The 27,775-nt window shown below is 53.8% G+C and overlaps 1 protein-coding gene and 1 long non-coding RNA gene across 3 annotated transcripts in view; both read left to right on the top strand.

Annotated features, from left to right (window-relative positions):
* The window catches only part of ccdc85a (coiled-coil domain containing 85A), a 1,121,509-nt gene that overhangs the window by 185,030 nt on the left and 908,704 nt on the right, over positions 1–27,775 (top strand). The window lies entirely within an intron of this gene.
* Positions 11,730–27,775, top strand: part of LOC140392464 (uncharacterized) — a 75,648-nt gene continuing 59,602 nt past the window's right edge. The window contains exon 1 of the long non-coding RNA XR_011935406.1: positions 11,730–11,763. This is a non-coding gene — a long non-coding RNA (uncharacterized lncRNA). The remainder of the gene's footprint in view (positions 11,764–27,775) is intronic.

Here is a 27,775-nt window from a genome sequence, read left to right as displayed (position 1 = left end):
GGAGTGTCATGAGCAGATGCCACCAGGATGTCTGGTTTGCATTACCTCTTCGTTGAGTGGCTGATTGTCCTTCCCTGACCCCTGAAGTGGAAGGGGGCACCTGGAAGGAGGTCAGGGTGCCCTGTCTCCCTTCCTCCTTGCCACTAGAACGCACCCTCGGCTAGAGGAGTAGTGTGCAGATCCGAGCACAAAACCAGCAGAAACTGCTGGGCCTGGATCTCTGAGGTGCCTGTCACTTCTCCAATGCAGATGTGCATGCATGCCAGAGTTACAACAGCAGATAGAATGTGGATGGGTTCTTTCATCCATCATTCCAGTCTGGTGATGGCCTCGGACAACTCTGCCTGATGTTCTCCTGCCTATCTCTGCACCTCCAACATTTCTTTCGAGGCTGATTGCAGAGGAACATCATTGGACCCAAAGAATCACAGGGGCCTGGTCTCCAGTTGTCCTTCAAGTGTCAGAGACTTTGCCTGCCACTGCCTCAGCCTGATGTTGACTGTGTCATTGAGGTGATCACCAGATTGTGACCTTGGTCTTGCGATAGATCTAGGACTCACTAGGGTTTGTGCCTCTGTATTGACAGAGTGTCCAGGTGAATGCAGTGATGGGCTGTGGTAGTCACCACTGTTTGTATAATAGTTGTATTAGAGGTAATACGGTAGGGCTCCTGTACTACAGGTACGGGGGTAGATCCCTGCCTGCTGGCTCCGCCCAGTAGGCGGAGTATAAATGTGTGTGCACACCGAGCTGCTCCATTTCTGGTAGCAGCTGCAGGAGGCCACAGATCTCTGCTTAATAAAGTCTCGATTGCTCTCTACTCTCGTCTCGTAGTAATTGATAGTGCATCAATTTATTAAGCAGAGATATTACAGCGATGGAACTACGCATCAAACCTGATCGCCTACAGCTGCACATCCTCCCGTGTGTGCGTGGGTTTCCTCCAGTTGCTCCGGTTTCCTCCCACAGTCCAAAGATGTGCAAGTTAGGTGGATTGGCCATGATAAATTGCCCTTAGTGTCCAAAATTGCCCATAATGTTGGGTGGGGTTACTGGGTTATGGGGATAGGGTGGAGGTGTTGACCTTGGGTAGGGTGCTCTTTCCAAGATCCGGTGTAGACTCGATGGGCCAAATGGCCTCCTTCTGCACTGTAATTTCTATGATTTCTATGATAAACCTCGCAACCGCGATGACGACGGTGAAAGTTGATGGGCAGAAGACTTCCTGCCTTCTTGACTCCGGGAGCACGGAAAGCTTCATCCACCCCTCTACGGTAAGTTGCTGCTCCCTCACGGTACACCACGTTACCCAAAGAATCTCCCTGGCCTCCGGATCCCATTCAGTGGAAATCCGGGGGTACTGCATCGCCACCCTCACCGTCCAGGGTGTAGAGTTCAGCAATATCCGACTCTACGTCCTCCCCAACGTCTGCGCTGCCTTTTACTCGGCCTGGACTTCCAGTGCAACCTCCAAAGCCTAATTCTAAAATTCGGCGGACCCCTACCACCCCTCACCATATGCGGCCTCATGACCCTTAAGGTCGACCCACCTTCCCTGTTTGCAAACCTGTCGCCACCAGGAGCAGACGGTACAGTGCCCAGGACAGGACCTTCATCAGGTTGGAGGTCCAGCAGCTGCTGCGGGAAGGCATCATTGAGGCCAGCAAGAGCCCCTGGAGTGCCCAAGTGGTAGTAGTAAAGACTGGGGAGAAACACAGGATGGTCATTGACTACAGTCGAGGGCGCGTCGTACCAGGTACACTCAGCTCGACACGTACCCCCTCCCATGCATATCTGATATGGTCAATCAGATTGCACAGTACCGGGTCTTTTCTACAGTGGACCTGAAATCTGCCTGCCACCAGCTCCCCAATCGCAAGGCGGACCGCCAATACACTGCGTTCGAAGCAGCCGGCCGCCTTTACCACTTTCTTAGGGTTCCCTTCGGCGTCACTAACGGGGTCTCGGTCTTCAAATGGGAGATGGACCGAATGGTTGACCGCTGAGGGCTGCGGGCCACCTTCCCATACCTCGATAACGGCCACGGCTAGCAGGACCACGACGCTAACCTTTTCAAATTTCTCCACACCGCCAAACTCCTGAATCTCGTGTACAATAAGGAGAAGTTTGTGTTCCGCACCAACCGCTTCGCCATCCTTGGCTATATTGTGGAAAATGGAGTTCTAGGGCCCGACCCCGACCGCATGCGCCCCCTCATGGAACTCCCACTCCCCCACTGCCCCAAGGTCATGAAACGATGCCTGGGGTTTTTTCTCCTATTATGCCCAGTGGGTCCCTAACTATGCGGACAAGGCCCACCCACTCATCCACTCCACAGTTTTCCCCCTGATGGCTGAGACCCGCCAGGCCTTCAACCGTATTGAGACTGACACCACCAAGGCCACGATGCACGCGGTCGACGAGACCCTCCCCTTTCAGGTCGAGAGCGATGCATCGGACGTCGCTCTGGCCGCCACCCTCAACCAGGCAGGCAGACCCGTGGCATTCTTTTCCCGCGCCCTCCATGCCTCTGACGTTCAGCAGTCCTCTGTCGAAAAGGAGGCCCAAGCCATCGTAGAAGCTGTGCGGCATTGGAGGCATTACCTGGCCGGCAGGAGATTCACTCTCCTCACTGACAAATGGTCGGTTGCCTTCATGTTTAACAACACACAGCGGGGTAAGATCAAAAATGAGAAAATGTTAAGGTGGAGGATCGAGCTCTCCACCTACAATTACGAGATTTTGTATCACCCCGGGAAGCTCAACGAGCCCCCCGATGCCCTATCCCGAGGTACATGTACCAGCACACAAGTGGACTGACTCCGGGCCCTACACGATGGTCTCTGTCACCCAGGGGCCACCCGGTTCTTTCACTTCATAAAGGCCCACAACCTGTCCTACTCCATTGCAGAGGTCAGGGCTGTCACTAAAGACTGCCAGGTCTGCGCGGAGTGCAAACCGGCCAGACCGAGCGCACCTGGAGAAGGCTTCCTGCCCCTTTGAACGCCTCAGCGTGGACTTCAAAGGGCCCCTCCCCTCCACTGACCGAAACACGTACTTCCTGAACGTGGTCCATGAATACTCTAGATTCCCCTTCGCCATCCCATGCCCTGATATGACGCCTGCCACGGTCATTAAAGCACTCAACACCATCTTTGCCCTGTTCCGTTTCCCCGCTTACGTCCACAGCGACCGGGGATCCTCCTTTATGAGTGATGAGCTGCGTCAGTTCCTGCTCAGCAAGGGCATTGCCTCGAGCAGGATGACCAGCTACAACCCCCGGGGAAACGGGCAGGTGGAGAGGGAGAGTGGGACGGTCTGGAAGGCCGTCCTGCTGGCTCTGCTGTCTCAAAATCTCCCGGTCTCCCGCTGGCAGGAGGTCCTCCCCGACGCGCTCCACTCCATCCGATCGTTACTCTGCAATGTGACTAATGAAACCCCCCATGAACGTCTCCTTGCCTTCCCTAGGAAGTCCACCTCCGGGGATTCGCTCCCAATGTGGCTGGCAGCTCCTGGGCCCGTCCTCCTCCGCAAACACGTGCGGCTCCACAAGGCGGACCCGTTGGTCGAAAGGGTACAACTGCTGCATGAAAACCCGCAGTATGGCGTACCCCGACGGCTGCCAGGACACAGTCTCCCTCAGGGACCCTGCACCAGCTGGATCCCCACCCACGGCCCGGTGCCACCCACCCTTCCCCCAGCGCACCTCACTACAGCCCCTGCCCCAGGACGATACGTCCTCCCACTGGGTCCACCCGGGGATGAAGATGAGGACAACATGCTCCCGTAGCCACAGGCGACCAAGTCGGCGCCTGCATCACCACTGGGACCGAGGCGATCACAGTGAAGGATCAAGGCACCCCACCGGCTAAATTTGTAAATTTTCACCAGACTAACCTTTAAATCCTCACAAACCTGTAAATAGTTTTCCACCCCCCCCCCCCCCCCCCCCCCCCCCCCCCCCCCGCTGGGTGAATGTGGTAGTCACCACTGTTTGTATAATAGCTGTATTAGAGGTAATACGGTAAGGCTCCTGTACTACATGTACGGGGGTAGATCCCTTGCCTGCTGGCTCTACCCAGTAGGCAGAGTATAAATATGTGTGCACACCGAGCTGCTCCCATCTCTGGCAGCAGCTGCAGGAGGCCACACATCTCTGCTTAATAAAGTCTCGATTACTCCCGACTCTCGTCTCGCTGTAATTGATGGTGCATCACGGGCTTTCATCTGGTAGTTTCCCTCCCTCCTCATCTGAGTACTGTGACTGATGTGCTGACTGGCACTCTTCCTCCACCTTTGTTTGCTGCTAGTGGAATAGCGAGAAGAGATAATTAGTGATTGACTGACAGTCATTGTCCTATGTTGTTGATGTATACTGGATGCAACTTCACTGGCTTATTGGGGGAAGCCAATCTCGCCTGCCACACAGGAACAATCCCTCTCCTCTCTTCCTATCTCTACCACCTGCTTTTCCTGGGAAGAGAAGGTCCCAAGCTCAGGTGGATCCCTCCAGTATTTGCAGTTTTGGAGGATCTTGTCCTGCATAAACCAGATGGAATGACTGTGAAAAGTGTGGATGAAAGAGCAGTTGAAGCACATTTGGCTTTTCTATCTGCTGAGCTCTCCCAGTAAGGGATAGAAATATGAGATGGTGAGTTTATAGTGGCTGTCCCATAAGCTCATTTGCTGGTAGTCATGTGTGACATCCCTGTGGACACTAATAATAATAATATTTATTTTTGACACAAGTAGGCTTACATTAACACTGCAATGATGTTCCTGTGAAAAGCCCCTAGTCGCCACACTCTTGCACCTGTTTGGGTACACTGAGGGGAAATTTAGAATGTCAAAATTACCTAACAACACATCTTTTGGGACCTGTGGGAGAAAACCGGAACACCCGAGGAAACCCACGCAGACATGAGGAGAACGTGCAGACTCCGCACAGACAGTGACCACAGCTGGGATCGAACCTGGGACCCTGGCGCTGTGAAGCAACAGTGCTAACCACTGTGCTACCGTTCTGACCCTTAAATTGCCTGATGTCCTTATGAGAGTGAGTTTCGAGTGAGTGGAAGCTTCACCTACCCTGGCAGAGCGCATCAAATCATTTATTATTTTCCTGCACTGCAGGATTATCCTTTTCTGTTGGCAATATGTGCTGACTTTCCTGGTGACTTCCTCTCAGGCTGACATGGTTAGGAGGATCTCCAACCCCATCCCTTAGAAAGAAAATCACCCATTTTTCCTGGGTGGCTTGGAGGGGAATTCCCAGGGAAGCATCAGTGAACCATGGAGCTGAGGGTTTGTCCATTTTGAGCACCATGCTGAAGCAGAATTTCACATCACACCTGGACTGCAGCCAGTGAATGATTTTGCATCGGGTGCCAGGATCTTTGACCCCATTAGGAAATGGCAGAGTGGATTCAGTGAGCTCCCTGATGCATAATTAATTAGCTGAAAAGTGGAAAATCACGCTGATATATTTGATCCCCATCCCCAACAACTGGAATCAGACTGATTTCCACATCCACCACTGCACTTGGACTCTGGAGTGGAAAGACCTCCAAAATAGTTATTACCAATAGCTCCATTACAGACCCAATATGTAACATCACTCTCCATATCATTCCAACACAGATTTATAGGAACATCTCTTTCCACATTTTTCCAATTTAAGAATTTTTGTTTAACACCCTTGCTATTGGGGTAAAGTCGCATCATGGATACAAATTTAGCTGAGTGACAGGAAACTGAGTGGTGGTTAATGGATTTTTATCGGACTGTGGGAAGGTTTGTAGTGGGGTTCTCGAGGGATTGGTGTTGAAACCTTTGCTCTTTTTGATATTTATATATATTAATATATGCTTAATCTTTGGGAAACAGATGCATAGACAATAGTAGAAATTAACGAACATGGGGCTGGATTCTCCGCTGTCGGGATTCTCCGTTACACCGGCAGCACACCCACACCCAGGAATTTCCCGACGGCGTGCAGCTGCCTACAATGAAACCCCATTTGGCCGGCTGGTGAGACGGAGAATCCCGCCACTGGCGAGGGCGCGTCGGACCAGGAAACTAGTGCGGCAGGATGGAGACCCCGCCCAAGGTTTATTTCAATACAATTCCAATTCTCCACTACTCCATTAAGGGTCTCCTTCACCAACTTGCACCCGGCGGGGTTTTTATACAGCTAGGGCTCTCCTTCATAAGGGGAAATCCCGCCCCATAAAGGGGATGTTCATATTCCGGGGAGGTTATGGGAAACGGTATGGTTCTGATCCCGGGACCTCCATTGGGATTATAACAATATACTAATGATGTACACCTTCATGCAATGACTACAGGCCACAATTTCAAAATTTACAACTGATGCGAAACATAGAAACATTGTGAACTGTGAGCAGGATGGTGAAGAAAATGACAGATTGGTGAAATGGGCCAATAAGTCCATAAGACCATAAGACATAGGAGCAGAAGTAAGGCCATTCGGCCCATCGAGTCCACTCCACCATTCAATCATGGCTGATTTCAACTCCATTTACCCTCTCTCTCTCCATAGCCCTTAATTCCTTGAGAAATCAAGAATTTATCAACTTTTGTCTTAAAGACACTCAACGTCCCGGCCTCCACCGCCCTCTGTGGCAATGAATTCCACAGACCCACCACTCTCTGACTGAAGACATTTCTCCTCATCTCTGTTCTAAAGTGACTCCCTTTTATTCTAAGGCTGTGCCCCCGGGTCCTAGTCTCCCCTGCTAATGGAAACAACTTCCCTACGTCCACCCTATCTAAGCCATTCATTATCTTGTAAGTTTCTATTAGATCTCCCCTCAACCTCTTAAACTCCAATGAATATAATCCCAGGATCCTCAGACGTTCATCGTATGTTAGGCCTACCATTCCTCGGATCATCCGTCTGAATCTCCGCTGGACCCGCTCCAGTGCCAGTATGTCCTTCCTGAGGTGTGGGGCCCAAAATTTCTCACAGTATTCTAAATGGGGCCTAACTAATGCTTTATAAAGCTTCAGAAGTACATCCCTTCTTTTATATTCCAAGCCTCTTGAGATAAATGACAACATTGCATTTGCTTTCTTAATTACGGACTCAACCTGCAAGTTTACCTTTAGAGAATCCTGGACTAGGACTCCCAAGTCCCTTTGCACTTTAGCATTATGAATTTTGTCACCGTTTAGAAAATAGTCCATGCCTCTATTCTTTTTTCCAAAGTGCAAGACCTCGCACTTGTTGAATTTCATCAGCCATTTCTTGGACCACTCTCCTAAACTGTCTAAATCTTTCTGCAACCTCCCCACCTCATCCATACTACCTGCCCCTCCACCTATCTTTGTATCATCGGCAAACTTAGCCAGAATGCGCCCAGACCCGTCATCTAGATCGTTAATGTATAAAGAGAACAGCTGTGGCCCCAACACTGAACCCTGTGGGACACCACTCGTCACCGGTTGCCATTCCGAAAAAGAACCTTTTATCCGAACTCTCTGCCTTCTGCCTGACAGCCAATCGTCAATCCATGTTAGTACCTTGCCTCGAATACCATGGGCCCTTATTTTACTCAGCAGTCTCCCGTGAGGCACCTTATCAAAGGCCTTTTGGAAGTCAAGATAGATAACATCGCGGGTGATATGTAAGGCAGAGACGTGTGAAGTGATTCATTCTGGCAGGAAGAATGCAGAGACATTAAAAGGTACATAGAACATAGAACAATACAGCGCAGTACAGGCCCTTCGGCCCACGATGTTGCACCGAAACAAAAGCCATCTAACCTACACTATGCCATTATCATCCATATGTTTATCCAATAAACTTTTAAATGCCCTCAATGTTGGCGAGTTCACTACTGTAGCAGGTAGGGCATTCCACGGCCTCACTACTCTTTGCGTAAAGAACCTACCTCTGACCTCTGTCCTATATCTATTACCCCTCAGTTTAAAGCTATGTCCCCTCGTGCCAGCCATTTCCATCCGCGGGAGAAGGCTCTCACTGTCCACCCTATCTAACCCCCTGATCATTTTGTATGCCTCTATTAAGTCTCCTCTTAACCTTCTTCTCTCCAACGAAAACAACCTCAAGTCCATCAGCCTTTCCTCATAAGATTTTCCCTCCATACCAGGCAACATCCTGGTAAATCTCCTCTGCACCCGCTCCAAAGCCTCCACGTCCTTCCTATAATGCGGTGACCAGAACTGTACGCAATACTCCAAATGCGGCCGTACCAGAGTTCTGTACAGCTGCAACATGACCTCCCGACTCCGGAACTCAATCCCTCTACCAATAAAGGCCAACACTCCATAGGCCTTCTTCACAACCCTATCAACCTGGGTGGCAACTTTCAGGGATCTATGTACATGGACACCTAGATCCCTCTGCTCATCCACACTTCCAAGAACTTTACCATTAGCCAAATATTCCGCATTCCTGTTATTCCTTCCAAAGTGAATCACCTCACACTTCTCTACATTAAACTCCATTTGCCACCTCTCAGCCCAGTTCTGCAGCTTATCTATATCCCTCTGTAACCTGCTACATCCTTCCACACTATCGACAACACCACCGACTTTAGTATCGTCTGCAAATTTACTCACCCACCCTTCTGCGCCTTCCTCTAGGTCATTGATAAAAATGACAAACAGCAACGGCCCCAGAACAGATCCTTGTGGTACTCCACTTGTGACTGTACTCCATTCTGAACATTTCCCATCAACCACCACCCTCTGTCTTCTTTCAGCTAGCCAATTTCTGATCCACATCTCTAAATCACCCTCAATCCCCAGCCTCCGTATTTTCTGCAATAGCCTACCGTGGGGAACCTTATCAAACGCTTTGCTGAAATCCATATACATCACATCAACTGCTCTACCCTCATCTACCTGTTCAGTCACCTTCTCAAAGAACTCAATAAGGTTTGTGAGGTATGACCTACCCTTCACAAAGCCATGCTGACTATCCCTGATCATATTATTCCTATCTAGATGATTATAAATCTTGTCTCTTATAATCCCCTCCAAGACTTTACCCACTACAGACGTGAGGCTCACCGGTCTATAGTTGCCGGGGTTGTCTCTGCTCCCCTTTTTGAACAAAGGGACCACATTTGCTATCCTCCAGTCCTCTGGCACTATTCCTGTAGCCAATGATGACATAAAAATCAAAGCCAAAGGTCTAGCAATCTCTTCCCTGGCCTCCCAGAGAATCCTAGGATAAATCCCATCAGGTCCCGGGGACTTATCTATTTTCAGCCTGTCCAGAATTGCCAACACCTCTTTCCTACGTACCTCAATGCCATCTATTCTATTAGCCTGGGGCTCAGCATTCTCCTCCACAACATTATCTTTTTCCTGAGTGAATACTGACGAAAAATATTCATTTAGTATCTCGCCTATCTCTTCAGACTCCACACACAATTTCCCATCCCTGTCCTTGACTGGTCCTACTCTTATTCGCTTATTCCTGACATACCTATAGAAAGCTTTTGGGTTTTCCTTGATCCTTCCTGCCAAATACTTCTCATGTCCCCTCCTTGCTCGTCTTAGCTCTCTCTTTAGATCCTTCCTCGCTACCTTGTAACTATCCATCGCCCCAACTGAAACTTCACACCTCATCTTCACATAGGCCTCCTTCTTCCTCTTAACAAGAGATTCCACTTCCTTGGTAAACCACGGTTCCCTCGCTCGACGCCTTCCTCCCTGCCTGACCGGTACATACTTATCAAGAACATGCATTAGCTGATCCTTGAACAAGCCCCACTTATCCAGTGTGCCCAACACTTGCAGCCTACTTCTCCACCTTATCCCCCCCAAGTCACGTCTAATGGCATCATAATTGCCCTTCCCCCAGCTATAACTCTTGCCCTGCGGTGTATACTTATCCCTTTCCATCATTAACGTAAACGTCACCGAATTGTGGTCACTGTCCCCAAAGTGCTCTCCTACCTCCAAATCCAACACCTGGCCTGGTTCATTACCCAAAACCAAATCCAACGTGGCCTCGCCTCTTGTTGGCCTGTCAACGTATTGTTTCAGGAAACCCTCCTGCACACACTGTACAAAAAACGACCCATCTATTGTACTCGAACTATATCTTTTCCAGTCAATATTTGGAAAGTTAAAGTCTCCCATAATAACTACCCTGTTACTTTCGCTCTTATCCAGAATCATCTTCGCCATCCTTTCCTCTACATCCCTAGAACTATTAGGAGGCCTATAAAAAACTCCCAACAGGGTGACCTCTCCTTTCCTGTTTCTAACTTCAGCCCATACTACCTCGGAAGAAGAGTCCCCATCTAGCATCCTCTCCGCCACCGTAATACTGCTCTTGACTAGCAGCGCCAAAGCTACCCCTCTTTTGCCTCCTTCTCTGAGCTTACTAAAACACCTAAACCCCGGAACCTGCAACATCCATTCCTGTCCCTGCTCTATCCATGTCTCCGAAATGGCCACAACATCGAAGTCCCAGGTACCAACCCATGCTGCCAGTTCCCCTACCTTGTTTCGTATGCTCCTGGCATTGAAGTAGACACACTTCAAACCACCTACCTGAACACTGGCCCCCTCCTGCGACGTCAAATCTGTGCTCCTGACCTCTATTCACTTCGAAAGGAGATCCAGGACCTGGGTATGTATGTTCATAAATCATTAAGGTGACAGGATAGAGTGGTAGAGCACTTAATAAAGTATACAGCACCCTCGGCTTTATTAATCAAGGCACTGAATTTAAAGCAAGGAAGTTATGTTAAACTTGTAAAGAACCCTAGTTTGGCCACAACTGGAGTATTACGTCCACGTCAAGGTGCCACAGTTTTGAAAGATGTAAAGCCATTCAAAAGAGTGTAGAAAAGATTAATGAGAATGGTCCCAAGGATGATCAGCACCAGTTATGTAAATAGCTTGGTGAAATTTGGTGGGGAGAAGATTGAGAGGAAATTTTTTATAAGTATTCAAAATCATAAGGGGTCGGGGTGGAGTCGATCGGGAGAAACGGTTCCCATCGGTGAAAGGATCGAGGACCAGGTGGCACAGATTTAAGATAATTGGCAAAAGAAGCAATGGCAATATGAGGAAAGAATTTTTCACATAGTGACTGGTTAAGATCTGGAATGCACTGCCTGAGAATGTGGTAGCGGCAGGTTCAATCAAGGTACTCAAGAAAGAATTAGACTGTTATCTGAAAAGGAAGAATGTGCAGGGGTACAGGGTGAAGTTGAGCAGTGGCATTGGGTAAATTCCTCCTATGGAAAGCCATGCAGACACGATGGGCTGAATGGTCTGCACTTTAACCATTCTGTGATATGTGGGTATACACATTAGGAAATGATTGACAAGCTGGATTCCTGCTCTCTTAAAAGGTTTACGGGTGACCGAATAGAAGTTTGTAAAATTATACAATGTTTTAATAGGGTGGATATGGAGAGAATGTTTCTCCTGTGGAGAAGAGCATAACTAGAGACCATCAAAATAAGATAGTAGCCAAGAAATCCAATAGGGAACTCAGAAGAAACCTTTTGTGACGATTGTCACTTTGAGACCAGCCTTGCTGAGGAAGGGTCATGTAGTGGTCTGAACAACCAACCAACACCTAGCACAAGGAATCTCTCTAAGGGGAGGAGTTTTCCAGTTAGAAAGAGTGTACTATGGACTAGCTCAAAGTGTGCAGCTGATGAAACAAGCTTAGAAATAAAGTTTGTTTGTTCAACTTATGAAACCTCCGGGAGTACACCTTCACACGTCTTCACCCAATGAGCGGTAAGAATGTGGAACGTGCTCGAACAGGGAATGGTTGAAGTGGATAGTATAGATGTAATTAAATGGCAATTGACAAAGTATAAGGAAGAAGGGTTACAATGGTAGATGTGATGAGAAAAGATTGGAGGAGGCTTGGGTGGAGCAGAATTGGCAAGCCGTGGCATGACTGGTTGGAATTATTGGTCTGCTTCTGTGCAATATATCCGATGTAATTCAACTATCTTTCTATCCATATAATAATAATAATCTTTATTGTCACAAGTAGTCTTGCATTAACACTGCAGTGAAGATACTGTGAAAAGCCCCTAATCGCCACACTCCGGCACTTGTTCCGGTGCACGGAGGGAGAATTCAGAATGTCCAATTCACCTAACAACACGTCTTTCAGGACTTGTGGGAGGAAACCGGAGCACCCGGAGGAAACCCACGCAGACACGGGGAGAACATGCAGACTCCGCACAGACAGTGACCCAAGCCGGGAATCGAACCTGGGATCCTGGCGGCGTGAAGCAACAGTGCTAACCACTGTGCTGTTGTATTTTCTCTTTCATTCCACTTTCCATTATCTTGCCACATGTATTGTGTGTGGTATCCTATTCAAATCACAACCACTAAATTTATTTATCAGTGAATTCTACAAGATTTATCAAGCGTGACTTTCCTTTCTAGAAATCTGTTTGGAGTGACCCTGATTAGCACATGTGTTGGAACGTGACTCTTTTTTTTATATTAAGCCTTGTGAGTTTTCTGACCTGGAAAAGCACATACTTTCCATCGAACTTTCTAAATGATGTTCAGTTGTATTTTATTTAAGTCACATAAAAAGTAAGTGTGAGCATGTAGCTGGTGGAAAATTGAGAATAGCTGCAAACAGTTTGCAAATGGACCAATTGCAAATGGTTCTGAATAGAGGAGGGGATTAGGCTATAAAGTGAGATAAATCATTTAATTAAAAACCGCAAAGCCATGAAGCTGGGAAAGGGGAACAAACAACAGGAGTCCAAAATAAATAGGAGCAGTGTACAGGAAATTATACAGGAGAGGGATCATGGGATTTAAGGAAAAAACACCCTGAAGCAATTGGCAGAATGAGCAGTAGTGGTGACAAAGTGAAGTAGGCTGGTAGGATGTATGGGTCAAAAGACAGAATGTAATTCCCAGAAAGTAATACCTTGCACAAAGCATTAGTCCCAACAAACCTTGCGTATTGTGCATAGTTCTATGTATTGCATCACAGAATTGAGAAATCTCTTCGTCCAGAGAGTGGTGAGCCTATGGAATTCATTACCACCGAAAGTGGTTGAGGCCAAATTATTTATGTTTTCAAGAAACAGTTAGATGTAGCACTCAGGGTGAAGGAGGATCAAAGGACATGGAGGGAAGGAGGGATTAGGCTGTTGAGTTTGATGATCAGCCATGATCATAATGAATCTCAGAGCAGGCTCGAAGGACCCAATGGCCTCCTCCTGCTATTTTCTATGTTTCTCTGAGTTATATACTTGCTTTGAAATAGTATAACATTTGGACAGCACGGTGGCACAGTGGTTAGCACTGCTGTCTCAAGCCACCGAGGTCCCAGGTTCGATCCCGGCTCTGGGACACTGTCCGTGTGGAGTTTGCACATGCTCCCCGTGTTTGCGTGGGTTTCGCCCCACAACCCAAAGATGTGCACGGTAGGTGGATTGGCCATGCTAAATTGCCCCTTAATTGGAAAAAAAATTAATTGGGTACTCTAAATTTATTTTTATAAAGAAAAAAAATAATAATGCTTTCCTTTGTTGCTTTGAACTCTATAATCCAGTCCAGGCATTGCATATGACCCTTTGACCCAAAGCTTCTGCTCCATTTTTAATAGTGAATCCAGTACAAGATTTACACCAACCCCTTTCGGATTTCTTTATCTTGACTGTTGCATAAACTGTCGTGTTAACTATCAGTTCGCAGTCTCTTATTAAATGTCATCAAACATTTGAGTTATCCCTGAAGTCTGATGTCCCACTTTAAATCCGATTACTGCAGTTGCCTCTTTAACTCAGACACTTTGTTTACTCTTCCTTGAATTCTTCTGTTCACCACCTTGGTCTCTGTTCTTGTAACTCCAGTTACCTTAGACATTCTTTCTGTCCTAATTCCCTGGTTATCCGGACAGTAACTGGTACTCGTGGAGGCCTGCCTCTTTGCAACTCCTGTCCTCTCCAGTCTTTCTTCTGGCCGAGTTGAGAGATGTTCACTCCCTGATGCCCCTTCTCCAACTGCAATATATCCAGTTAAAACTGAAATTTTAAAGCTTTTTCACTTTACAATGGCCTCCAGTGGCTAAGCAAGGAGTTTGGAAACAACCGCAACTGCTGTTTAAAAGGCCCATCTCAGTGCTCTGTGTTTTTGTCCCAGTTGCAATAAAATCAATAAAACAATAAATGACCCTTCACCAACTCCTGCACACCTCATGCCCCATTCGTTCCAACTCATGTTGCCCTGTACCAAGCTATTTCCTCCCACCGAGCTCCAAGGTCTCTTACACTCTCTATGTTAGGTTATGCCCCTTTAGTCGCACCCCCCCCCCCCATGGTCCCTCATACTCCACATGCGAACCAATGCCCCTCTGCCCAGCCGCCATGGTCCCTTCGACCCTCCATGCCAAACTATGGCACTTCCATGCCCATTCACCCGGTATACAAAAACAATTAACCTTTTAGGAACAATAGTAGTTGGGAAAAGCTTTTAAAAAATGACCATTCAAAAATAAAAATACTTTTACTACAGTCCCATAAAGGAGTGAATTATCAGGAGCTCCATAGTAGAAACTACAAGCACTAGACACTTTATCTTGTATGGACACTTTATCTTGGAGAAATTAATATTGTGCAATTGACAAAATCTGAGATCCAGTTTGTATTAACAGCTGTACCCAAGGGAAAATATTGCTTATTTGGCAGCTCTTCCACTGTGACCCATTCTGTCAGTTGTACATGATAAAGACGTTTGAAATGCATATGTTTTCTGCTATTGAGACTTTAAAGGTCAGGATATTTGACACTTTTGTAGTGCTGTAGTAAAAACAGATTTCTTTTAGAAAGTTCTGATTGAATTATTTTTAAAACGTTTTTCCATGCACGCTGTAGTTACTATACGGTTACTTGATTCTGCATAATGGGTGAATGAGCATGGAAGTGCCACAGCTTTGTGTGGAGTGTGCGAGGGGCTCTGATGGTGTGTAGAGAGGCATAGCTTGGCATGGGAGTATGAGGAGCCATGGGGGTGTGCAGAGGAGCATAGGTTGACATGGAGGGTAGGATGAGCCATGGGGAATGGGTTGCGGGGTATAGCTTGGCATGCAGGGTATGAGTTATTATGAGGGGTGGATGGGTAAGTGTCCATAGGTTAACATGGAGGGTCTGAGATACCATGTGGGTTGGGTAGTGGGGTATATCTTGACATTCGGGTCATGGGTAATACTTTTTGAATTTGCCTTTCAAACGGTTCCCTCACCCAGACTATGGTTCACGACAATGCTTTGAAAAGATGGCTAGACACCATAAAGATTGTGTAGGTCGAGGAGATGCCCATCACTGCTATGGTGTCAGCCAGATCAGGAATACAGCAAATGGATTTGCAACATAGGTTTACCTCACTCTGGTGATATTTGGGGTTGCTGCAATGGGGTTAGGAATCCTGGAATCAGGTCCTGGCTGACATTTTTAAAAGGGCTACAGAATTGCCCAACTCTGTAAAATTCCAGCCCAAAATCCTTGTCTGATTTTTATCTTCATGCAAGAAGTCATTTATACTGGAAAGTTTATTAGGTATGGCTTCACCATTTTATATAGACTTCTCAATCATTTGTCCTACTTATTGCTGTTGATAATCCTTTTTTCCCCCTTTCCAGATTTTATTTCCCTTTTGGTAAGTTGATTACCCAAATTGAACTGTGCGTCTACTTGTGTCATAAGCTTTCCAGTACATCATCTACATTAACCTACTTCATGCACACTGCCCTATACCTACTGATACAATGTTGGAGGGGAGTATCAATTGCGTCTTTGTGAACTAAACCAGTTGTTGGCGTCATTGATACATGTGTATTTTTTTAATCCCTCCGAAGACAGAGCAAATTAACATAGCATGAGATGAGGGTGTGTCAAATCATTAAACTCCTTCTTTCCTTTGTGATGCGGTTGTTCAGGGAAACATTTATGATCAGATTTACCAGGTACAAATGATAAATCTAACCATTGGGGAATGATTTAAACAAAACAAATGTGCTATGACATCCCCTTGATTGTCTCATCGAGGAGAATAATACGCTTGCATTTTGTCTTACAGCACGGGGAGTGGCATTTTTCCCTGCTTTCTGTTTTGTTAAGTTTTTCACATAACTTTTCTGCCTGTCTACTTCCACAACTCTCTATTTTTGAAAGCTGAATACTCTTCCGAAAACTATTCCATCTATTTTGTTTTGTGGAGGAGCAAGGGTTTTAGAGAATGCACCAAGGAGCTATTGTTCCCCCACACTTTTGTTTAATTCAAAAAAAGGTGCAATGTTCTTTTGCCTACTTATGAATATGTGAGTTTAGTAGACCTCAATTCCTAACAACTGGCAGATCACATCAAACCGCTCATTCCGGCAACGGTTTACAAAAGGCAGAGTACTGACCGTACTTGAGCAGCTTCTGCTTGCAACACTATGAACATAATGTCTAATGTTAAATGTGGTTCCATGATTGGACAGCACTTGTTCAACAACCCAGAGTGTGCTAAAAATTACACCAACAGCTAATTTAACGCCATCTGCCGGGCTCACAATGTGGTTCACTTGTGCTTGCTAGAAGCTACATATCCAGCTAAAAGTTCATTTATATACATTTATTTGTATAAAAGATGAGATGGATAGTTGTCTTTCATACTTAGTTTGCGGATTGCTGTTCTTTACAGCTTTCTTTGTTGAACTGCAAATCTGAAGACATGGGCTGGGATTCTCCGACGCCGGCCCGCCGATTCTCCGGCGCTGATTTTCGGGCGCCCATGGGATTGCAGCCACGCCGGTCGGGGGATGTTGAAAGCGGCCCCCCTGACGATTCTCTGCACCTCGACGGGCCGAGTGCCCGCCGAATTCAGCCGAGTGCCCGCCGGTGTGGGTTACGTATGGTCCCGGTTTGCAGGACCTCGGAGTTCTGGCTGCGGGTCCATCCTGCTGGGGGAGTGCAAGGGGATCCGACTCCAGGGGTGGCCTCCACCGTGGTCTGGCCCGCGATCAGGGCCTACCGATCGGCGGGTGGGCTAATTCCGTGGGGGCCTATGTTCCTTTGCGCTGGGCTCCTGTAGGGCTCCGCCATATTGCCTGCGGGCCATCGCAGAGACGGGAACCCATGCGCATGCGAGGACTCGCACCGTCCTTGGCAACATGTGCGGACTCGCGACGGCTGTGGCCCACATGCATGGACTCGCGATGGTCGTGGCGCGCCGGCTTTCGAGCGCCGGAGCAGCGGATAGCAGTCCGGCGCCGTACTAGCCCCTGAGGAAGGGGTGAATACCAGGGCCTGGAGGCCCATTGATGTCGGTGTGGCTCGCGCCGCTTTTGACGCTGTCATCAGGGGCGCTGGGGGGTCGGAGAATGGCCGTTGGCCGCCGTGAATCCCGCCCCCGCCGGTTGCCGAAGTCTCCGAAGGGAGAAAAGTCGGCGGGGCGTTAATGTCGCCGCTGCCGCGGAGAATGTCACGGGTCTGCGCAAGGCAGCCGATTTTGGGCCTGCCGATATTCTCCCTTCCAGATGGGCCGAAGTCCCGTCGACGTGATGACGGGTCACGTCGACGTAAATCAAACCTCCTTTTAATCGGCGTCAACCTGTGCTCCAGGTTCACGCCGACCAGCGTGGAGGTGAGTGACGGCCTGGGGGGTTGGCCGCTGGGCAGGCGATGGCGTGGCCGCAGTCTGAATGTGTGGGGAGAGGTGTGTCTAGGGTTGTGTGTGTGTGTGTGCGGCGGGGGGGGGGGGGGGGTGGTTAGACTGGGCTGGGCTCCGGGGGAGTGCCGGGAGGGGGGTCAGTGCCGGGGAGGAGGATGGGGGGGTCCGTGCCAGGGAGGGGGATGGGGGGGTCCGTGCCGGGGAGGAGGATGGGGTCCATGCCGGGGAGGGGGATGGGGGGGGGTCCGTGCCGGGGAGGAGGATGGGGGGCCCGTGCCGGGGAGGGGGATGTGGTCCGTGCCGGGGAGGAGGATGGGGGGTCCGTGCCGGGGAGGAGGATGGGGGGCCCGTGCCGGGGAGGAGGTTGGGGTCCGTGCCGGGGAGGAGGATGGGGTCCGTGCCAGGGAGGAGGATGGGGGGTCCGTGCCGGGGAGGGGGATTGGAGGGGGGGGCCGTGCCGGGGAGGAGGTTGGGGTCCGTGCCGGGGAGGGGGATGGGGGATGGGGGCGGTCCGTGCCAGGGAGGAGGATGGGGTCCGTGCCGGGGAGTGGGTTGGGGGGGGTTCGTGCCGGGGAGGAGGATGGGGGGCCCGTGCCGGGGAGGATGTTGGGTTCCGTGCCGGGGAGGAGGATGGGGGGCCCATGCCGGGAAGGGGGATGGGGGGGGGGCCGTGCCGGGGAGGAGGGTGGGGGGCCCGTGCCGGGGAGGAGGTTGGGGTCCGTGCCGGGGAGGAGGATGGGGGGTCCGTGCCGGGGAGGAGGATGGGGTCCGTGCCGGGGAGTGGGATGGGGGGGGGCCGTGCCGGGGAGGAGGATGGGGGGCCCGTGCCGGGGAGGGGAATGCGAGGGCAAGTGAGTTGGTCCACCTGGCCAGGTGCCAGCCTCCAACAGTTGGACCTATGCGGTCCATGCCACCTGGCTGGGGGGAGGAGGGGATATGGGCAATGATGACATGTCGTCCCCCCCCCCCCCCCCCCACCAGGCCGTCATGTTTTCCGATCATCCAGTGATGTTGGCCGCCGTGGCGGCAGCCGCTATTGTCTATGTTGCCCTGGATGAGGAGGAGCGTGCCAGAGAGGCGGCGAAGGCTGCCGTAGAGGGGCAGGCGGCAGCCGCCCAGGCTGGAGGGACACCTGACCGACAGGACGAGGAGGGGGAGGAGGATGTCACGGTCCCACAGCAACGGAGGCACCCGAGGACGCCCCGTGTGTACCGGCCCCGGCAGTCATACCAGGACCTCACGGACCGGGAATGCAGGAGGAGACTCCGGATGAGGCGGGAAACCGTGGCACACATCTGCCACCTGCTGGCACACCTGGCACTGGTGGGGGACACCCTCCCCCCGTGTCCGTCAAAGTTACGGTGGCCCTGAACTTTTATGCAACGGGGTCATTCCAGGCACCGAGTGGGGACCTGTCCGGCATATCGCAGACATCGGTGCATCGGTGCATCCGGGCAGTGACAGATGCCCTATATGCCATGGCGCACCGCTACATCTGCTTCCCTGTGGACCGGCCAGCCAAGATGCCCGGGCCATGGGCTTCTCTGCCGTGGCCGGGTTCCCCATGGTCCAGGGCGCGATTGATGGGATGCACGTCGCCGTGCGGCCACCTGCAGATAACAGGGCCGTGTTCACCAATAGGAAGGGGACCTATTCGATGAACATACAGGTGGTCTGCGACCATCGCATGATGATCCTGCACGTCTGCGCCCGTTACCCAGGCAGTGTACACGACTCATACGTGTTGTCGCGGTCATCCATCACCGGCATGTACGAGGGACGCCATCCCTGGCTGAGGGGCTGGTTGCTGGGCGACAGGGGCTACCCATTGCGATCGTGGCTGATGACGCCTATACGGAGCCCACGCAATGAGGCAGAGAACCGCTACAATGATGCCCATGTAGCGACAAGGGGAGTGATAGAGAGATGCTTTGGCATGCAGAAGATGCGTTTCAGGTGCCTGGACCTCTCTGGGGGCGCCCTCCAGTATCGGTCAGATAGGGTCGGCCGCATCATTGTGGTGTGCTGCGTCCTGCACAACATAGCCCAGCAGAGGGGCGATGTGCCGCAGGCAGAGGAGGGCGGAGTGGAGGAGCAGCAGGAAGAGGCGCAGTCCTCCCCAGATGAGGGGGATGGGGGCAATGGTCAGGGCAGACGGGCTAGACACAGGCGGGTGGCTGTCCACCGTTACCGGCTGGCTCAGCGGGCATGGGACAGGCTGATAGCCGCCCGCTTCACTGACTAGATGGGCGTGGGAATCGGGTAGTACGGCCACAGACCGCACACCATGGCAACAGCCGACCACCCACACCCCCCACCCATCCACCCACCCAGCACTCTCACCCCCCTCCCCAACCCCACCCACTCCACCCGCATGCACACCACCGCCCCCCCCCCCCATTGCCGATCCACCTGCGGCAAAACGGGCCGGGATCACACAGTTGCGGTTGGACGTGTGTCTATTGCAGGCCATGGAGGATGATGACAACCCGCCTTGCGATGAGCTCCTGGCTCCACATCGTTGGACTATGTCTGATCCATGGCCACAGTACCACCATCCACCCGGACCATCCCTGCATGCGGCTGTGACACTGCAGCGCACGGTCCCGTCCTCTGCCCGGGGGGATGTTGATGGTGGCCCAGGGGGAAGGGACAGACTCACCTGAGGCTGAGGTAAGACCACCCCTCACACACACACTTGCGCTCAACGTACATGACACCCCCCGCACGCTTTGGACAGAGCACAAAGGCAGCTTCTGTAGGTGTAACATTGACTTTAATAACCAAAGGAGTTCATGCACGTGCCCTAGCCCCTCAAACTCATCTGTGCCCTGCACCCGTGCCAAATTACTCAGTGTCTAATTGTTTGGCCTTACGGGCCCTTTGACTACGTCTACGTGGTTCCCAAGACGGTACAGCAGAACTGGAGGTGGACTCCTGTGATTCCTGCCCTCTGACACGGGATCCCTTTGGCAGCCGTTTCCTGGGGCGTCCTGGCCTAGATGGGCCAGGCTGCGGCCCGGGCGACTGGGATGGCAAACTGCCAGCCTGTCCTGCCCGTTGCCCACCCGATGCACCTGGGACGGAAGGAGGGGAGTCCGAGGTGTCGCGGTGTTCCGGGACCTCCCCTACAGGGGGACCCGGGACGGACCACACCACCTCCTCTTCCCTCGGGGTGCCCGATGGCCCCCAGGCCTCTACATGGGTGGGGGATGCGAACGGACTGGCCATCCGACGCCCTCCCCGACATCTGGCGCTGCCAGTCCTGGAGGCCCGTGCTGGTATCGACAGGGGTCTGCAGGTTTGCAGCCATGGACCCCAGGGGATTGGCAAACCCTGTCTGTGACTGTGCGACGCCGGCTCGCACATGGGCAATGGCGCCAATGCCCTCAGCGATGGCCTGCTGAGATTGGGCCATGGCCTGCAGAGACTGGGCCATGGCGTTGAGCACCTCTGCCATCTGGCGCTGGCACTGGCTCATGGCCTCCTGTGAGAGGGCAGCCATGTCCTGGGCCACAGACGCCGCCTGCACGGAAAGCCCCAGGCTTCGCAAACCGTTCCCCATGTCTGACACCGTCGCACCCATTGCCTCCACCGCGGACGCCACCCGTGCGGTGTCGGCCTGGGTGGCACGTATGACCAGCGCCACTCCCAGCTCCAGGACGCGGGTGGACTCCTCCACCTGCGACTGCAGCCGCCGCAAGCCAGCCGTCACCCTCTTCGCTCGTCTCCGGATCGGTGGTTGCATCGGATCTATGGGTGGGTGTGGTAACTCCAGGAACCCGGGATCCATCTGGGCGGCAGATGTTCGCTTGGGCTGGGCTGCCCTCCGACCGCCCGGCCCCTCTGCTGCTCCTACCTCCACCTGCTGTACCGGGACGGCTGTGTTGTGCGCACCTGTGAGTGTACCAGACGCCTCATCACTAAAGTGCCCAACCGAGGTGAGTGTTTCTGCGATGGTGTTGGTGACAGCAGTGGCGTTGTGTCGTACTCTTCGCCCCACTCTGAGTCCATGGCACTTTGGGGTGGGGGTTCGTCTCCACCCATCCACTCTGAGTCACTGTCCGGTATTTCGTCTTCCCGGGTAGTGCTGTCCCGGGTAGGGGTGTCCTGGGTAGGGGTGTCCTGGGTAGGGGTGTCCTGGGTAGTGGTGTCCTGGCTCGGCTGTGACAGGGGCCTGTGGCTCGTCACTGGGTGGCACACGCCTGCGTCGTCGCACCCGCACGTGACGGGGGCATCGTCTCCCTGTTGCTCCAGGTCTCGCCGTCTCCCGTGGTCTCCAAGGGACATCCTGCGGGCGTCGCATGCCGGAGGGTCCGGGTCTCTCCGTCTCCCGTGGTGTGCGAGGGGCATTCTGCGGGCATCGCATGCCGGAGGGTCCGGGTCTCTCCGTCTCCCGTGGTGTGCGAGGGGCATCCTGCGGGCATCGCATGCCGGAGGGTCCGGGTCTCTCCGTCTCCCGTGGTGTGCGAGGGGCATCCTGCGGGCGTCGCATGCCGGAGGGTCCGGGTCTCTCCGTCTCCCGTGGCCTCCGAGGGGCATCCTGCGGGCGGCCTGCATCTGCGGGGATGGGTGCCTCGACGTTTGCTCCTGCGATACACAATGAAGCATGCATGGTTAGACACGCAGGCAGTGATCAGGTGATATGGGGGAGGGGGATATAGAGGAGGGGGGATATGGGGACAGGCTGTCGGTGGCTCACTTGCTAGCATGCCCCCGACCTCTGCATCAGCAACCTCCCGGTCCTCAGGTCCGCCAGCCAGTTCCAGGGCCCTTTCCTTGTGTTCGGTCAGTGGCCTCTCATCAGCGGGGCCTCCTCCAGTCCTCACATGCTCCCTATTGTTGTGTGCGCGCTTCTCCTGTGGGGAGTGGTGGCAGGGGTAAAAGGCAACAGTGTTAGGCAGGTATATGAATACACGCCATTGGTTGCGCGTGCATTGCAGAGGTTAAGGTTAGGGCTGGATTCACTTGGGGATATGGGGGCTATGGGGGAGGGGGGATATGGGGGATATGGGGGAGGGGGATATGGGGAGGGGGATATGGGGGAGGGGGATAGGGGGAGGGGGGATATGGGGGATATGGGGAGGGGGATATGGGGGAGGGGGATATGGGGAGAGGGGATATGGGGGAGGGGGGATGTGGGGGAGGGGGGATATGGGGGAGGGGGGATATGGGGAGGGGGGATATGGGGGAGGGGGGATATGGGGGAGGGGGGATATGGGGGAGGGGGATATGGGGTATATGGGGGATGGGAGAGGGGGGATATGGAGGATATGAGGAGGGGGGATATGGGGGAGGGGGGATATGGGGGAGGGGGGATATGGGGAGGGGAGATATGGGGGATATGGGGTTGGGGGGAAATGGGGGAGGGAATATGGGGGAGGGGGGATATGGGGGAGGGGGGTTATGGGGGAGGGGGATATAGGGAGGGGGATATGGGGGAAGGGGGATATGGGGGAGGGGGATATGGGAGATATGGGGGAGGGGTTATATGGGGGAGGGGGGATATGGGGGGATATGGGGGAGGGGGGATATGGGGGAGGGGGGGTATGGGGGAGGGGGGTATGGGGGAGGGGGATTATGGGGGAGAGGAATATGGGGGAGGGGGGATATGGGGGAGGGGGGATATGGGGGAGGGGATATGGGGGAGGGGGGTTATGCGGGAGGGGGGATATGGGGAGGGTGATATGGGGAGGGGGGATTTGGGGGAGAGGGGGATATGGGGGAGGGGGGATATGGGGGATATGGGTGAGGGGGGATATGGGGGAGGGGGGATATGGGGGAGGGGGATATGGGGGAGGGGGATATGGGGGATATGGATATCGGGCAGGGGGGGGGCTCACCTTGGCTGCTCTGACGAGGTCGTTCACCTTCTTGTGGCACTGGGTGCCTGTCCGTGGTGTCAGGGCCGCAGCGGTGACGGCCTCTGCCACCTCCCTCCACAGACGCCGGCTGTGGCGTGGGGCAACTCTGGGGCCGTGCCCGGGATACAGGGCGTCCCTCCTCTGCTCCACCGTGTCCAGGAGCGCCTCCACATCGCGTGACTCGAACCTCGGGGCTGAGCGACGGCCAGCCATCCAGTCGGGTGTTCCGGTCAGGTGTTCCGGTCGGGTGGGGGGGGAGCAGCACGTCCTTATGAGCCGTCACGCCGTGCGGCGTGTATGACGCTGCACTGCGTGAACCACGTGAGCAAGCGCGGATCCCGACACGTCGCTGCTAGCCCATTTAGGGCCGGAGACTTCGCGATGATTTTTGCGGCGTGACGCAAGTCGGATTTGTGCCGTTATTTGCGCCGATCGGCGGACTTTGCGCCGATAACGGAGAATTCCACCCCAGAACTTGGCAGCAGGATCGGAGAATCACAGCCATGGAGTCCATTGACTCTTGTGTTTTGAGTAAGCTTTGAACAGTGGCAGTTGTGATGCTATATGTATTTGGTGCAGGAAGGGTTACGTGTGTGTGTGTGTCTCTGTCTGATGCAGTAATCATTTTTTAAAAGACCTGGGGCTGGATTCTCTGCCGACGGGATGCTCCGTTTTGCCGGCAGCCCGGGGGTATCCTGTGGGGCTGACCCGCAATGGGGAACCCGATTGACCTGCCGGCGTAAAACGGAGCATCCCGCCTGCGGGGTGAAACAGAACTGTGGCCTGGCGGGGCGGAGAATCCAGCCGATTCAAAAAACGGGGCGGGATTCTCCGACCTCCCGCCGGGTTGGAGAATGGTGTCCCGGCGTCAGAGCGGCACCAGGATGCCATTCTCCGATGTGTGCCAAAACGGGCGGGCGCGCATGGCCGCATGAAGAATTGTAGAAAACGGCCGTAGCGGCGATTCTCCGATGGAGCAGGGATTCTCCGGGCCGGATGGGCTGAAGTCCCGCTGGCGTGACCAGAGCCGTTCTAACATGCTATAAAACAGCGTCAACCAGCCGTGCTGGCTGACGCAGCCGGAGGAGGTGGGTGACGGCGTGGGGATGGGGACTCGGGGAGGGGGAGCGGCACGGCCATGTCTGCGGGCGGTGTGCGGGTGGCTGTTGGGATGGGGGTCGTGGTCCCACACATCCGCTGCCGGGGATGGGGGGGGGGGTGGTCCCACACATCCACTGCCGAGGGTGGGGGGGGGTGGTCCCACACATCCACTGCCGGGGGTGGGGGGGGGGTGGGGGGTGGTCCCACACATCTGCTGCCGGAATGGGTGGGGGTGGTCCCACACATCCGCTGCCGGGGTGGTGGGGATGGCGAAGGAGCGGTGGGGGTGACAAAGGCTGCGGGTGGCCAGGGCCCGCCATGTCAGGACGGATCCAGATCCAATGACGGCGGACACTCGGTTGTCCACCCAACCCGTTCGCTGTCGCGGCGCAAGCGGGCCTGCCGTCCTGACGTGTGCCAGATCCCCCCATCCCCCCACCAAACTGGCGGCACCCACCAGCGGGTAGGTCCAGGGCGGCACACACGGCAGCCCCCCGGTGAGGGCAGTGCCACCAGACTGTGGCCCAGGCAGGGGGGACGTCCGGCAGGTGTCAGGGCAATGAGGGGGCAGGGGTGGGGTGCGTGCTGGCAACCGGGCTGGCCATGCAGGCCATGGCACCTGGTTGTGGAGGGGGTATACCAATGCTGAAACCCTGTCTACTCCCACCCCCTACAGATCGTACAATGTTTATCCATCTTCCAACGTTGTTGGCCGCCGTGGCAGGTGTTGCTGCCCTACAAGAGGCCCAGTGGGAGCTGGAGCACGGGCATGACAGGGAGCTGCGGAGCCAGCAGTACAGCAGCGGGCCACAGTGGGGCACGTGCAAGGCACTCAAGCGGCAGGACCAAACTCCCGAGAGGTGCAGGAGGAGCACCACGCCGTGCGGGAGCCACAGCACGAGGATACTGAGGAGGAGGAGGTGAGTGTGCCACGGCCACGGAGGCGTCCGATGCAACAACGTGTGTACCGGCCCCACATGTCTTTCGAGGAACCCCCCCGGACAGGGCGTGCAAGAGGAGACTCCGGATGAGCCCGGAGACCATTGCCCACATCTGCCACCTGATGGCACATGCGGTCTCAAATCCCTTTGTCTCTTATCTGCCAGAATCAAAGTGGCTTATTTCTACATTACATTAACTAGTATCTCTAAAGTAACTATTTTATATCACATTCGTCAACATCACCGGCATGCATATGACCCCTCCATGACACATTCACCTGCGGCACAACGGGTTGGGGGCACACGGTTGATGGTGTAAGCGAGTCTGGTACAAGGCATGGAGGATGATGACAGACCGCCATGCGATGGGCTCTGAGCCATACATCGTTCAACAATGTCTGCCTCATGGTCGCATCAAGACCCTCCACCTGCGTGGACCCTGCACGCGGCCCAGACACTTCATCCCATGGCCCTGTCATATGGCTGGGGGCGGGTTGGAGTGGGAGAACCGTGCGGGGGGGGTGCGGGGCCGCACGTCACACGCACCGGAGCTCATCTTCTATCGTCGCGCCCCTCACACACACTGGCACACAGTCCCCGCTCGCATCGGACAGAGTACAGAGGCAGTTCACATAGGTGTGGAATGTGTTTAACAACAGACGTCCTGTACATGTGCCCGAGCCCATTTAACTATTCTGTGCCCTGCACCCGGGGCAACTTACTCACTAGTGTCTACCTTTCTGGCCTTACGGGCCCTATGACCACTTCTCGGTGTTCCCCCAAACGGTACAGCAGAACTGGAGGTGGACTCCTGTGATTTCTGCCCTGTGACTAGGGACCCCTTTGGCGGCCGTTTCCTGGGGCGGCCCAGCCTGGATGGGCCAGGCTGCACCTCGGGCAATTGGGATGGCGTGGTGTCACCCTGTTCTGCCCGCTTCCCTCCAGATGCACCAGGGATGGTGGGGTGGGGGGCGGGGAGTCCGAGGTGGCGTGGGGTTCTGGGACCCCCCTGCAGGTGGACCCAGAACAGGCCCCAGCACCTCCTCCTTCCTCAGGGGGGCCCGGTGGTCCCCGGGTCTCTCCATGGGATGGGGGTGCGAGCGGATCCAGCACCCGGGGCACCACCATCACCTGGCACTGCCAGTTCTGGAGACCTGTGCTGATATCAACCAGGGTCTGGACGTTCACAGCCATGGAGCTCAGGGAGTTCGCCATCCCTGTCTGGCTCTGTACAATGCCGTGCATCACCCGGGCAATGATGCTCTCAGCGATGGCCATGGACTGCTGAGACCGGGCCAGGTTGTTGAGCGCCTCTGCAATGTTCAGCTGGCCCTGGCTCATGGCTGCCTGTGAGATGGCAGCCCTGTCCTGGGCTGCGGAGGCCGTGTGCACAAATAGCCCCAGGCCTTGCAAACTCAGTCCCATTCCCGACACCGTCGCCACCATAATCTCCACTGCGGACGCCACGCGTGCAGTGTTGACCTGCGTGGCACTCATGACCGGCACCATTTCCTGCTCCTGGACGCGGATGCATTCCTGCACTTGCGTCTGCAGGTGCTGGAAACCGGCCGTCACCTTCTCACACTCCTGGGTCCCTGACTGCATCGGGTCTATGGGTGGGCGGGGGAACTCCAGGAACCCGGGACCCATCTGGGCGGCAGGTATTTGCCGGGGCTGGGCTGCCCTCCCACCGTCCGGCTCCTCGGCTTCACCACTAAACGGCCAACCGAGGTGAGAGTATCTGCGAGGGCTAAGGGGAAAGGGCTGAGGGGAGAGTGCTGAGGGGAGAGTGCTGAGGGGAGAGTGCTGAGGAGAGAGTGCTGAGGGGAGAGTGCTGAGGGGAAAGGGCTGAGAAGAGAGTGCTGATGGGAAAGGTGCCAGGCAGGGGGGGGATCTCACTTGGTGGCGCGCCCCCGATCTCGGCATGGGCAATCTCCCGGTCCTTGGTTGTACCAGCTATGTCCAGTGCCCTCTGCTCGTGCATGGTGAGGGGCGCAAGTCAGGTTCACCCTCTCCGGTTTGGGCCCGCTCTCGTTGGTTATGGGCGCTCTTCTCCTCGGGGGGGCGGGGGCGGTGGAATAACAGCATTGTTAGGCGCTCCGATGCATGCAGTTGGATCTATGTTGGCATCGGTGCACAGGGCACACGGCCGACGCGGCTTGCATGGGTGGCTGTAGCCATGTGAGTCACGGCTGTGGTTGTACC

Source organism: Scyliorhinus torazame, chromosome 1 (genome assembly GCF_047496885.1).
Source record: "Scyliorhinus torazame isolate Kashiwa2021f chromosome 1, sScyTor2.1, whole genome shotgun sequence".
In the NCBI taxonomy this organism is placed as follows: Eukaryota; Metazoa; Chordata; class Chondrichthyes; order Carcharhiniformes; family Scyliorhinidae; genus Scyliorhinus; species Scyliorhinus torazame.
Note: the sequence above shows the minus strand (reverse complement) of the source record. Positions and strands in the feature narration are given on the sequence as shown.